This window comes from Pinus tabuliformis, chromosome 6 (genome assembly GCF_031772625.1).
Source record: "Pinus tabuliformis cultivar Carrire ecotype Pingquan chromosome 6, CPIR1, whole genome shotgun sequence".
Classification (NCBI taxonomy): Eukaryota; Viridiplantae; Streptophyta; class Pinopsida; order Pinales; family Pinaceae; genus Pinus; species Pinus tabuliformis.
This window is the reverse complement of record NC_142292.1, coordinates 991,268,401-991,282,146: the sequence shown is the minus strand read 5'-3', so window position 1 is coordinate 991,282,146 and position 13,746 is coordinate 991,268,401. Positions and strand designations below refer to the sequence as shown.

At 39.1% G+C, this 13,746-nt stretch overlaps 1 pseudogene; it reads right to left on the bottom strand.

The window, feature by feature from the left end:
- Positions 1-284: 284 nt before the first annotated feature.
- LOC149262319 (ABC transporter C family member 8-like) overlaps positions 285-13,746 on the bottom strand; it is a 41,187-nt pseudogene continuing 27,725 nt past the window's right edge.

The following is a 13,746-nucleotide window of genomic DNA, read 5'->3' as shown; positions in this document are numbered from 1 at the left end:
GTATTTACTCAATTGATTTTTTTATTCAATCAACTATGTTATTCTCTGTGCTTTTGCTGGGTTCCTTCATCACCACCATCATTGGGAAATTCATTTCCCTCTTGAAGTATGAAACGAGTAGCAATTCCCAATTGATCTCACACTACCACCACAAAGAAGCTAGCAATCCTGATATACAAATCGAACCAGCCATCCTATCAAGCAATCCATGTAGTTCTCAATCTATAGCTTTGATAACCCAAAACTCAAATCTTTTATATCTAATATGCACAGAAATTTTCACATTAATATGTTTGGATCTCATTCTAAGATCTTTACAGATCTGATACAGAGGTAAACCAGATTTTTCATACTATGACAAGCAATATTAGCAAGTCTTGGAGTCTCTCTTATGTAATGTCTCCTCCTTATTTGATAGAGTTGAAGCTGTATGAGCATCGACTGCACTGAAGGGATCATCCAATAGATAAATGTCAGCATCGTTATATACTGCTCTAGCCAACTGAATCCTCTGTTTTTGTCCTCCACTCATATTCAATCCTCTCTCCCCAATCTCTGTCATATCTCCATGAGCAAAACTCTCTATATCCTTGTCTAATGCACAAGCTTTTATTGCCTTCTTGTATTGAAGTTTGTCCATTGGTTTCCCATAGAATATGTTATCTCTAACAGTACCACTTTGAATCCAAGTTGTTTGTGCCGCGTAGGCAACATTGCCATATACTTCAACCTGCATGTAGTGCAATCAAAAAGTTTATGGAAGAATTTATGTATATAGAAAGCAAAAAAGCTGCATCTACAATCTTGTTGAACTATGAAATGGTTACTTTTGCTCAAGAAGAGTAGTTAATGTTCAACTTACATCTCTTGAAATTTTTGGGATTTCTCCAAGAATTGTATATAGCAGAGCAGATTTCCATGATCCCACTGAGCCACAAATTGCTACCTTTTCTCCAGTTTTAATGTGCAGATTTATTCCCTTCAATGTTGGCTTTGTCAATGAAGATTCTGGATCCCAGCTGAGTATGGCTTGATGAATTTTGATGGTATACTGGGATCCGACAAGTGCTTTCCTCACAAGAGAATCTGGTCTCAGCTCATCATCTTGTAAGAACTTGTCCAGATGATCTAAGGAGACTTTAACCTAAATTAATATAGCCAAAAATTCAGGTAGCATTTTCACTGGATCTTGTATCACACGAAATTTTGCAAGCACTGTAAATATGGTTGTGGAAGTTAATGGTGGATCCCCTATGATAGCACGCCCAACAAAAACTATAGATGCAGTAATGATGGGTGACATCCAGTAGAGTGTGGTACCATATGTTCTATTAAACTGTGCTGAGGACAACCATTTGAACTCCACAGCTCAGAGATTTTCTATCAGCTCTTTAAATTTTTCTTCCCATGCTTGTAGTTTGATTATTTTCATGCTATTAAGAATTTCAGATGTTATTCTGAGTCTTTCATCATGTGCAGTCATGAACTCAGCTTGGCACTTCTGGAGGGTTTTGGCTAGAGGTTTGTTTAGAATGAGAGTAAGAATGATGATGAGCAAACCTGGAATAATTGCCCATCCAACTGTGGCAAAAAGGATGCCAATTGCTACACATATTTGCAAAGGGACGATCCAACCCCAATGTAGCCACCACGGAAACTCTCTAAAACGATATGCATCTACAGTTATGTAGTTTACAATCTCACCAATGGCATGTCTTCGTCTTCCTAGACTGGACAATCGAAGTTGTTTCTGATATATAGCTGCCATCAAGGCCGAACGCATTCGCATACCTGTGCGTCTGGAATTGAAGTACCAATGCCTTTGAGAGGAGGACTCTATGAGATTAACTGCAAATAAACCACCACCAAGAATAATTTTTTCATTTTGGAAACATTGTTCTCTACCTGCTAACTGTACAAAGGACCTCATAAATAGAGGTGCAGAAATTGTTGCTGCTGATCTCATAAATGCAAATACTCCTGTGACTACCATATCTTTCCAGTAGCATTTTGATAATGCTTTGAATATTGTCTGTTTGTTTAATGGGTCTTGGTTTTTCTGAAGATCCCATGCTTCTGCAAATGCCTTTTGAGTTGTGAATGCTTCATCTTCAGAGGGTAAATGTGGTATATCTTTGAGTTCTAATGTTTTTGAATAGCCTAGACGTAGTAAAGGATCCAACCATTTGAAAGTCAGATAGCTCAAAAACCCTGCTTTACTCAATGGAGTAACTTGGATTTCTTCTTCTGCAGTTTCCTTTAACAAGGGATCTGGTAAATTCTTAGTGCTGATGAAGGTATGGCATCTAACAGCTTTGATAGCACAACAAATTAGAAGAAAATAGTTTACCCATATAGTAATATCTAGGATTGTTTTAGCTGAGAATGTTTCAGTTGAGAAAACTTTTGCTATAGAGAAAAGGGCTAATAGTGATCCTAAAACAAATTCGATGGTCCACCAGGTAATGGCAACAATGGCTGGTGGTTTCTTTAGATTTAGCTTTAACGAAATAGCTAACACAAACAAACCATGTAAGAGCTTCTGCAGTGATATACAAGATGCAGAAGAAAACCAGACATATTATAAACACTGCACCTTGCCTCACAACAGAATCTGGTCTCAGCTCATCATCTTGTAAGAACTTGTCTAGACGATCTAAGGAGACTTTAACCTAAATTAATATAGCCAAAACTTCAGGTAGCATTCTCACTGGATCTTGTATCACACGGAATGTTGCAAGCACTGTAAATATGGTTGTGGCAGTTAACGATGGATCCCCTATGTTAGCACACCGGCAAAAACTATAGATGCAGTAATGATGGGTGACATCCAGTAGAGTATGGTACCATATGTTCTATTAAACTGTGCTGAAGACAACCATTTGAACTCCACAACTCAGAGATTTTCTATCAACTCTTTAAATTTTTCTTCCCATTCTTGTAGTTTGATTATTTTCATACTATTAAGAATTTCAGATGTTATTATGAGCCTTTCATCTTGTGCAGTCATGAACTCAGCTTGGCACTTCTGGAGGGTTTTGGCCAGAGGTTTGTTTAGAATGAGAGTAGGAATGATGATGAGAAAACCTGGAATAGCTGCTCGTCCAATTGTGGCAAAAGGGATGCCAATTTCTACATATATTTGCAAAGGGACGGTCCAACCCCAATGCAGCCACCATGGAAACTCTCCAAAACAATATGCATCTACAACTATGTAGTTTACAATCTCACTAGTGGCATGTCTTCATCTTCCTAGACTGGACAATGAAGTTGTTTATGATATACAACTGTCATCAAGGTCGAACGCATTCGCATACCTATGCGTCTGGAATTGAAGTACCAATGCCTTCGAGAGAAGGACTCTATGAGCTTAACTACAAATAAACCTCCAACAAGAATAATTTTTTATTTTGGAAAGACTGTTCTCTACCTGCTAATTGTACAAAGGACCGCATAAATAGAGGTGCAAAAATTGTTGCTGCTGATCTCATAAATGTAAATACTCCCGTGACTACCATATCTTTCCAGTAGCATTTTGATAATGCTTTGAATATTGTTTGTTTGTTTAATGGGTCTTGGTTTTTCTGAAGATCCCATGCTTCTGCAAATGCCTTTTGAGCTGTGAATGCTTCATCTTCAGAGGGTAAATGTGGTATATATTTGAGTTCCAATGTTTTTGAATAGCCTAGACCTAGTAAAGGATCCAACCATTTGAAATTCAGACGGCTCAAAAACCCTACTTTACTCAATGGAGTAACTTGGATCTCTTCTTCTGCAGTTTCCTTTAATAGGGGATCTGATAAATCCTTAGTGCTGATGAAGGTATGGCATCTAACAGCTTTGATAGCACAACAAAGTAGAAGAAAACAATTTACCCATGTAGTAATATCTAGGATTGTTTTAGCTGAGAATGTTTCAGTTGAGAAAACTTTTGCTATAGAGGAAAGGGCTAATAGTGATCCTAAAACAAATTCGATGGTCCACCAGGTAATGGCAACAATGGCTGGTGGTTTCTTGATATTTAGCTTTAACGAAATAGCTAACACAAACAAACCATGTAAGAGCTTTTGCAGTGATATCCAAGATGCAGAAGAAGACCAGACATATTATAAACACTGCACATTTTTGAAATTTTAGCAAACAGGAAGAGTACATGGAGTCCTGGAGCAGACCTTGTATTCACCAAAATTGTTGAACGCACTCGCAGATTCGATGGAAGATGTTGCTTACCATCAAATTTCCTGTCTTCTGGTTTTGATTTTGAGATTCCCTCGGCCTGGGTCTCTTCAAGTTAAATAGGGAATTACAAGATTCAGAAGGCGCTAGACTCTGCATCCTCCGATCTAACGCGCAGAAAATGAATCTGCCAGAGCGGCCTGGAGGGATCCAAGGAGAGGCTGTCGCCAAATTAGCTACATAATTCTTCACAAAATCCAGACTGCAATTGTCCGCCTCCGTAACCAATTTGTAACTATTTCCAACGAATTTGTAATCGTTTAACATCTAATTGTACGGTGTCCAAGGATGACAAGTAGACAAAAAGGGGGATGGATTTCAAAGGGAAACGCCATAAGGCGTAAAAATGTGTAATCCCTTGAAATATGTATATAAAATTTTATTTTATATCGTTATATATATATATATATTCCATTTAATAATGGAAGAAAGTTGGTTATAAATTTATTTAATCGATTAACTAAAAATAATAAAGATCTTTAACAATGTTAATAATTCACTTTGCATATAGTTCTTAAATAAAATTGTATGTCAAGGTTCATAAGCCTCAGGGTTGTAACTTGACTCTGATACCATATGTAACAACCCCGATTTAAAATATACAAATAATTACATCAATTGTGCGATTTATAGTTAACACGAAATTAATCAACCAATTAGTATAGAATTTCAAAAAATACTAGCAGAGACAACTTACCTATGATGATGATATTCCTTACTTGTGATTTTGGATTTGAACGCTATTTGAATCTCGCTAACCAAAACAAAGTTTTGGGGACAACTCAAAGACAACTTACTTATGATGACGATATTCCTTACTTGTGATTTTGGATTTGAACGCTATTTGAATCTTGCTAACCACAACAAAGTTTTGGGGACGACTCTCCACCCAACCGTAGGCTCAATTGCACATAATGTTTCTACAACTGGCCATCCCTAAACCCTCAATCAATGTACTGCTGCCAGAGAATCCTTTGTCTCACAACACTTTTCTCCAAGAGAATGGAGGAAGGAATGATGAATATCATTTTCCTCATCTTCCATTAAATAGACCAAAAAATGGAAATGGCTCTGCATGCACACATTCCATGTGTCAACATGCAACTTTTATTTCTTTATTTTAAGTTTTACTTAATTTAACTTTTTTATTTATTCCTTTTTACTTTTTGTAACTTTACTTATTTTTACTATTTTTATAGTTTACTTTTATATATATTTATTTAGAACTCCAGTGTATTATTTACTATTTTATTTATTTATTATTATTTTTTCCCATGGAAAAATCATAATTTTCATTATAATAAAGAAAATTACATGCTGAAGATGTTAGGTAGCATATGAGTAATCAGTGGCTTGGCCACTATCTGTACTGTTGTCTCAAAAATATATGTTAATCCCATCGAAGGGAGACTGCTATGAATAATTACATATGAAAGTTCAGTAATATATATACATAAATATGCTATAATTCAAATATATACATAAAAAAATTGTCATAAAATACTAAAAAATCAGGGCCCTTGGCCCCATCAAAATTGCCCATCCATAAATGGGCGATGATAGTAGCTGTATGATTCCATGTCTTGTAGCTCTTGTATCAACCAAATGCCCCTTGGCAGGTGCGAGGCTTCCTTGGATAGGAGATTACAAATATTGTTGTGTTACTTGTAAATATGATGACAAGAAGATATATCAAAATGTATTCTCACTCTCAAAGAATCATCTAGTATGTGTCGAAGAGTGTGTATGTGACAATTTTTTTTTTTTATTAAACCATTTACTAATGATCTGTGAGTCACCAAAAATCTACAAATTTCGACATCCTTTAACAAGTGAAAAATATACTAAATGCTGGAGAGATATAAGTTCAACAAAATTATTTGTCTCTCCCGCAATCCCATTTGAATCATATAGGAGTGTGTATGATTTATATGAAGGTGCATGCCTTCCCCACATTCATGTTGCTGAGCCGATCCATCAAAATAAGCCCATGGCATATCATAGTCAATGATTTCAGTTGTGATGTTGTGAGCAGGAGGGTCTCGGGCATCCTTTGATAAACTAAGATAATTAGTGGTGAGTGTAGCTATGGTATTGTTCCAACATGATACATTATCAGTAAAAATTATCTTGTTCCGTTGTAGCTAGATATACCAACAAACCATTACAGGTAGGTTCCGATTCTTGTGTGTATGAGCAGTTGTCCACCATTGGTGCCATGCCTCCCATGTATCCAGTCTAGTCCAGTTATTTTGAATATGTAATAGTGTAGTAACCTCAGACCAGATAGATGTAGTGGTTGTGCAACTAAGGAATAAATGATCACATGTTTCCATTTCCTTCTTGCACAATATGCACCAGTTCGGGCCATGAAATGTGCGTTTAAGGAGGTTGTCTGCAGTAGGAACCTTATTCTGAAGGATACACCACATGAACAATTTTTCCCTAGGGGTAGCCTTCAACTTCCAAAGAACAACCCACCACCACTTCGATGCTATGGGTCTGTGTTCGACATTTATAAGCAAGTATCCATGTTTGGGGGAGTATTTCCCATTTGGAGAGTGTGACCAATTTAGTTCATCCTCCCACTCTATAATCCGGACATGCGATTCCAACAGTGTTGTTTTATAATTTTTCCAATTTACCAGCCAACATGGTGGGATATTCAGTGTAATGGTGTTTTTCCAAGCTTGGTAGAACATATCAGTGTGCTCATGATCTGCAATTTGTGCCAAATTGGTGTGTCCCGAGTTCGATAGATGTTGTATCAGCCCAGGTGGGAGTAAGTGAGCATTCCCACAACCAATCCAGGGGTCCCTGCCAATCTGAACAGAGCGACCATTACCAATTCTCCAAGTCAGTCCATCTCGTACATGGTTCAATGTGTTGAGTACCGCCCGCCAGACCGTGGATATGTTGTTCCTGTCCCATGTAGGTAGCCTGATCCAGTCATGCAAATGTAATGGGGAGATGTATTTCTGATATATAACCTTTGTCCAAAGGTTCTTGGATGATAGGAGATTCCAACCCATTTTTGCAGCTAGTGCACTAGCAAAGTAATCCAGGTTCTTTATACCCCATCCCCCCCATTTCTTTGGAAGTGTGATTTTTTCCCATCGAACCCAGGCAAAGGTGTGACCTGCTTGTTTACCCCTCTAGAGAAATCTGAAACATAATTGTTGTATTATTTTAATGATGCCCTTTGGAATCCATGCCAATGACATCCAGTATACCGGGGTGGCCTCCAGGACAGATTTGATGAGAATCAGTCTCCCTACATGAGACAACCACCTATGATGCCATATATTTAATCTTCTTTCAATTTTCACAACCAACCATACCCAATCAACAATCCGGTAGTTTGATGGTTTTAACCTGAATCCCAAATATTTGAGTCCCTCCTCAATCTGTAGAGTGATAAAAGGGAAATGCTAAAGTGTTGAATGAATCTCATTTTGGTTGCACCCATAGGCTGATAGGGTGGATTTGTTATTGTTGCATTGCATTCCAGTAGCGAAGCAAAATAATCAGAATGTAGCCGCAAATGCTGTGGTATCCCCTAATGATCCATTCAGAAATATGAGAATGTCATCCACAAATAGAAGATGTGTGAGAATGCAGTTATTTGTGATCTTGATACCCCTTTGTCTACCCTGTATTTGGTCTGCTGAGATGAGTCTACTCATTCCTTCCATGATCATTAGAAACAGTAGTGGGGAAAGTGGGCACCCTTGTCTCAGTCCTCTTTCTGCATGGAAGAAGGAGGATGTTGATCCATTGATCAAAAAACTATATGATACATTTGATATGCAACACATAATCCATTGAATGAATGGTAGAGGAAATCCAAGATGGGTTAATAGCATTCAAATGTATAGCCAGCAGGTGCGATCAAATTCTTTTGCCAAATCAATCTTCAGTATCATACCTTTGAGGTTCTTTGATTTGATGGAGTGAAGAGCTTCTTGTGCCGTGCCCACTGCTTCATGAATTTGTCTATGGTCAAGGAATGAAATTGCTCTGAAGATATATGCTCAGATAATATGGGCTTGAGGCAGTTTGCAATGATCTTGGCGATTATCTTGTATATGCAATTGCAAAGGGATATGGGCCTATATTCTTCAAAACTTTGTGGGTCATCAGACTTAGGAATGAGAGTGATAAATGTAGAGTTGAAAGCATCATACATTCGCCCACTTGTCTGACATTCTTCTATGATCTGAAGTAGCTCCTAACCAATCATGTCAAAAATGCAATGTAAAATTCGATCGACCATCCATCTGGTCCAGGGTTCTTATCCTTCTTAAACCACTTTATAGTAGCCTCTAGTTCCCCCATCGAAACTGGAGTGAGTAGTTCTTCACCTATATCTAGGTCCACATATTTGGGGAAAAGACCAGCAACCCTAATGATCTCTGCAAGATTTTCTTTCGGGGGAGCTTTGAATAATCGCCCAAAATGCGATATACCAAGATTGGCCAGTTCATGGAAGGTCTTTTCCGGTGTTCCTTGCTCATCCGCAAGTTTCCAGATGGTATTAATGGCCCGAAACGCATTTGCAACATGGTGATAGAACTTGGTGTTCTCATCCCCCTCCTTTAACCAGATGGCCCTGCTTTGGAGTTGCCAAGTTTACTCCCTATCTTTCAAGATCCTATTCCGCTCAATCTCAAGTCAGATTAAATTTTCTTTAGCATCAACAGAGATGAACCCTTGGCTCTCCGCTCCACTCAATTGTTCAATTTCCAATTTAGTGTCTCTCAGGCTCTGCTCATCTTTGATCCTCTTACTCTTTTCCCATATAATATATTTATGTTTTAGGATTTCCATTTTATTTGCAAATATCTCAGTGGCTGATAGAGTGTTGTGCAGGTATGGTTTTCCAGTTCTAAGTGATCATCTGCAAATAGCTTTCATCCTTTAGGTAGGTTAAATTAAACTTGAAGGGTGCATTGGTTTTTCTAACACTACCAACAATCTCTAGATATATGGGATGGTGATCCAATAACTCCCCAATTCCAACCCACTGTTGATAAAGGGGCAAATGATCCATTAAGGTCTCCTTAACCAAAAAATGATCCAATCTTCTGGCTAGTGTTTCATCCCCGATCCTTCGATTCCTCCAGGTGGGCTTTATGCAGGGTATGGGAACATCAATCAGTTGGTGTCCCTCCAGAAGGGGCAAGATCCCATCCGATAGCAAGTCCACCTGAGCATTCATGCCCCAAGATTCAGCGTGTCCCAGAGAGAAATTGAGATTCCCCCTATAATGATGTTCTCAGCCTGAAAATATTCAAATTCAAGCAACTGCTGCCAGAAAGTGAGTCTGTTGTTACAAGGTCCATAGACATTGATAATCCTTAGTTCCCTACCAAGCTCTGCTGAGTAAATATCAGCCCCAATGAAACCCATCCCCCCAGGAGTTTAGTAGTCTAATGGATCTGGGGTCAATACCCAATAACAAGCCATCAGATTTCTCACGGGCATCCAGTGCAGTGAAGTGCCATCCAGATAATATAGCCTCAAGAATGGGTGTAATTTGAGGTCCAAATGCTAGGGTCTCTTGTAAGAAAATAATTTCCACCTTTTCCAATTCCATCAAACGACGGAAAGCTAATTTCTTTGTTGGGATAGCCAACCCCTTATAGTTTTAGGAAAGCCACTTCATGGAGAACTAGGGGGGGGGGGGGGGTCAATGCTCTAAGGACCTTATCAATGGGTTGTTTTCGCCCTTTTGACACATCTAGTCTAGCCCGGAGGATGGCTTTAGAGATGAAGGATTTTCATCCACAGGCAATCTTGGATTGCGGAGGATGGGGAGTAATGCCAATGTCACTACCATCGCGCAGGTGCAGGCGAGATAATGGCCGAAGGTTATAACAATGTCCTATATTAGATTCACTGGATGGATCTGCAGGGGAGAGGGAATACATAATCCCAGTGATGGTAGGAGGAGTTGGGGAGGTGAAGATGGAATCAATGAACATAAAATAGAGGGATAATGCAAAGTACCAACATTACAATTTGAAATGCAAGGAGAGTAAGTAGTAGACAACAATTGGAGAGATGGAGGGTTAGAGATGGTACCTGCATCAGAGGCAGTCGTCACCACAGCCGCACACAATCTGGTGATACATGGGGATGGGGGATGAAATTGCTCCTTGCGAGTGTATGTGCCCCAAGTTGTCTGAGTGTCCAAAGGTGGTTCATCCTCGAAACCAACAGGTGCCTTCCTAGGACGATCAAGTACGAGGTAGTATTAGAGATAGGTCCAAGTAGAGAAATCGAGGCAAAGCTTGATGCAAGAAGGGGACAATTTTTATAAAGATGTCCAATTTTGTGACATCTCTTGCAACGATATGGTAGTTCTTCATAGTCCAAAATATGTGTCCTACATGTATCCCTCCAATGCAGCTGCATACTTTCCTCTGGACCTTCCCTGGTATCAAGGAAAACTAGGATGTGAGCCACAGACATATTCCCAATCAGTATGTATGATTTTTCGTAATCCATGTATCTGCTGAGAGAATTCCCAATCCACTTGAATATATCTTCTGACTAGAAATGTAGTGGGAGGCCATGCAATCTGACCCAGATGGGTCCAACCCCAAGGTGTTCATGCTCAGGATCAAATAGGTGGCTCCATCGCTTGAGGAGGACCAGTGCCAATTCAATATGCCAGTGTCTTGATAGAACCCAAGGAATGAACTCAGGCCTCTGAAATCGCAATGTGAACCATCCACGAGAGAGGGTAACAACTAACGATAGTTCAGTGAGTATCTATCCCCATATCTCTAGCACCCATTACTTCAGTCACGCAACCGAGTATGCCCTACCTCGAACACGACCAACCAAAACTTGGTCAAAGGTGTCCAGAACTTCCCCCATCTGAATGTTGACACCAAAAGTGAGGGATAACTTCTTATTGCCTGCCTTCACCCCTTTGAAGCGCTTAGCAGGACGCCCCAAACGATTAGGGGGAGTTCTATTCTGTTGAGGGTGAGATGGGTTCACTTCAGCCTCCGAGCTAGGGTTCTCAGACAAATGTTTATGGGGAGGAGATGAGTCTGCAAAGCATCCGGAGGTGGGAGGGTCGGGGATGGGGGGAGGAGGAAAGGGGACCACAAGGTCCAGTGGAGGGGCCGGTTGGGTATACGAAGCCATATGGGGAGGGATGTAGGAATATTCTGAGGGGAAGGTTGGAGTGGGGTCCAAAGGGTATGGTGTAGCAGGGAGATTTATACAGGAGGAGATAAACTGTAATGAGGTCGGGGATAGCGAGGGGAGGTTAGAGTCCAATGGGAAGTCTGCCGCTTCGGGCAAAGAAGGAAACGATAATGAAGATGAAGATGACCTAGGTAAAGGGTGAGTTTGCTATGCTGAGATGGTGAATGAAAGGTATATTGGCACCGAGAAAACCCTAGGTGCCCTGACTAGGGTTGTGGGGATGTCCATTGAGATATTCGAGGAGGTGATTGGCAAATGGGGAGGAAAAACAGTCCAGTGGGGGTACAGTGCAAACGGATGCTCATAGTAATCGACAATGTCATCCTCCATGTTAAATGACAACAGGTATATAACCATCCTGAGGAAAACCCCTACTGACAAATGTCGAGTCAGTGAGGTGTACAGAGCAGTAGCCATGAAACAGACCAGATGGTCTTCCAACGGAGATGGTTAGTCATAAATCGAAAGGGTGATATCCCGTGATTGTGGTGACCCACGGTTAACATTGACAGTCATGGTCAATGGATATGCCTCCATCGCCAAAGCTCACAAAAACCCTAAGGCATGGTTCGATAATCGTCGCCCACCGAGTTTTGTGCTTCGTTCCCTCTCAGACCGCTAAGTTTTGTGAACTTCTACATGTGTATATTCGTTGGATATTACACCCTTATTTATTATTATTATATTCTCTTCATTATTTATTATTTATTTACTATTATTATCTGTTTTTATTATTTATTTATTATTATTATATTTTGAGTATTTTTTACTATTTATTTACCATTATTATTATTTATTTATTGTTTATTATTTATTTACTTATATTTATATTATTTATTATTATTATGGGACATTACATAGCACAATATTTCTAAAAACCGATAATTATTTTTGATGTAGATCTTTGTTTGTTTTTATTCCAATATATCATTCATTAATTATACTCCATAAAGAAAACTAGAACAATATAATTGTAGAGATGACAATGCATAAAGATGAGACATCATTTACCCTAGGAAAAACCACAAAGGGGAAAAGCCCAACAACCTTTTTAATAGAGAATTTTTTCTGTTCAACAAGAGACAAACCTAGACCTATGGTCAAACATAAGCAACCCATTGTTGTTGCTGCGACAAACACCCTCCAAAATTTTGCTTACACTTGACTTTTGGAGGCTACTTATGATCTCATGATTTGTCACCTCGACTGTTCTTGGTCGCTTCATAATTGGTCTCTCATGAGATTCTCACTGGCAAAGACATTTTCTTACACATGCTCATCCTTTGATGCATTCATAAGTGCACCTTTTCTAGTGAACTTGAAAATTAATTCCCACCCATGCAAACATGCATGGCACAATTCTCCATAATAGTTCTTGCGCAGTCCCTCGAAGTATTGCATTGCACAGTCCCTGATAACAATGTATGCATAGTCTTTAGAGACAATTCATTTCACACTCCTCCTAGATAATGCACTATGCAATCCATGCCGATCATCAATACACAACTTTAGTCGACATATTCTCTCATTATTAGTTGCAATTGTACCATCACTTGGGTGAGTTTTCTCAACTGTTTCTTTTGCACTATTTTGATTACACAAGTGTTGCTTTCACTTTTGTGACTATTATTTTTTCTTTCTTCCTCTTTAAAAAGTGTCACTTTTGTGTTCTCCACTATGGCATGTGTCTCTTTAACTTTCTTTAGCCTTTTCAAGTGTCATTTTCACTTTTCTTACTGTCACAACTGTAGCTTCAATTGTTTGTACTTCTGAACGTGTTACATTTTAGCACACTAGTAGAGGCTACTCGAGCACATTATTCTGCATTAGTTGATCATATATATATATATATATATATCATAAGAATATACACTAGACACTCTCCCACAACTTAGTGCACTTTCTGGTCGCAATCAACGCTCTTGTCATAACTTGTATTCTAAGTGTCACAAAGTGACATTTCAATTGTCACACTTAGAAATAAGTGTCGCTTTGTTGTCGCTTCAAGGTATGCATGTGGATTTTGAGTTTTGTGGCATGTTTTGATGTTATCTAGGTGTGAGATCATCATTTCAGGGCTTGTTTGTTCTCTCTTGTCTCATTGATCCCACACTTAGCCATTTTTGGAGCTTTCATTATCTTTGCAACATGCTCAATCTTTGACCAATATTTTTTTCCCTTTGGAACTATGATTACACAATCTTATTTCACAATGAAGCACCCTTTCCTCCTAGAACTACACATTGTGCAGTCACTGCCTCAAAGTACTGTGCATTGGATAGT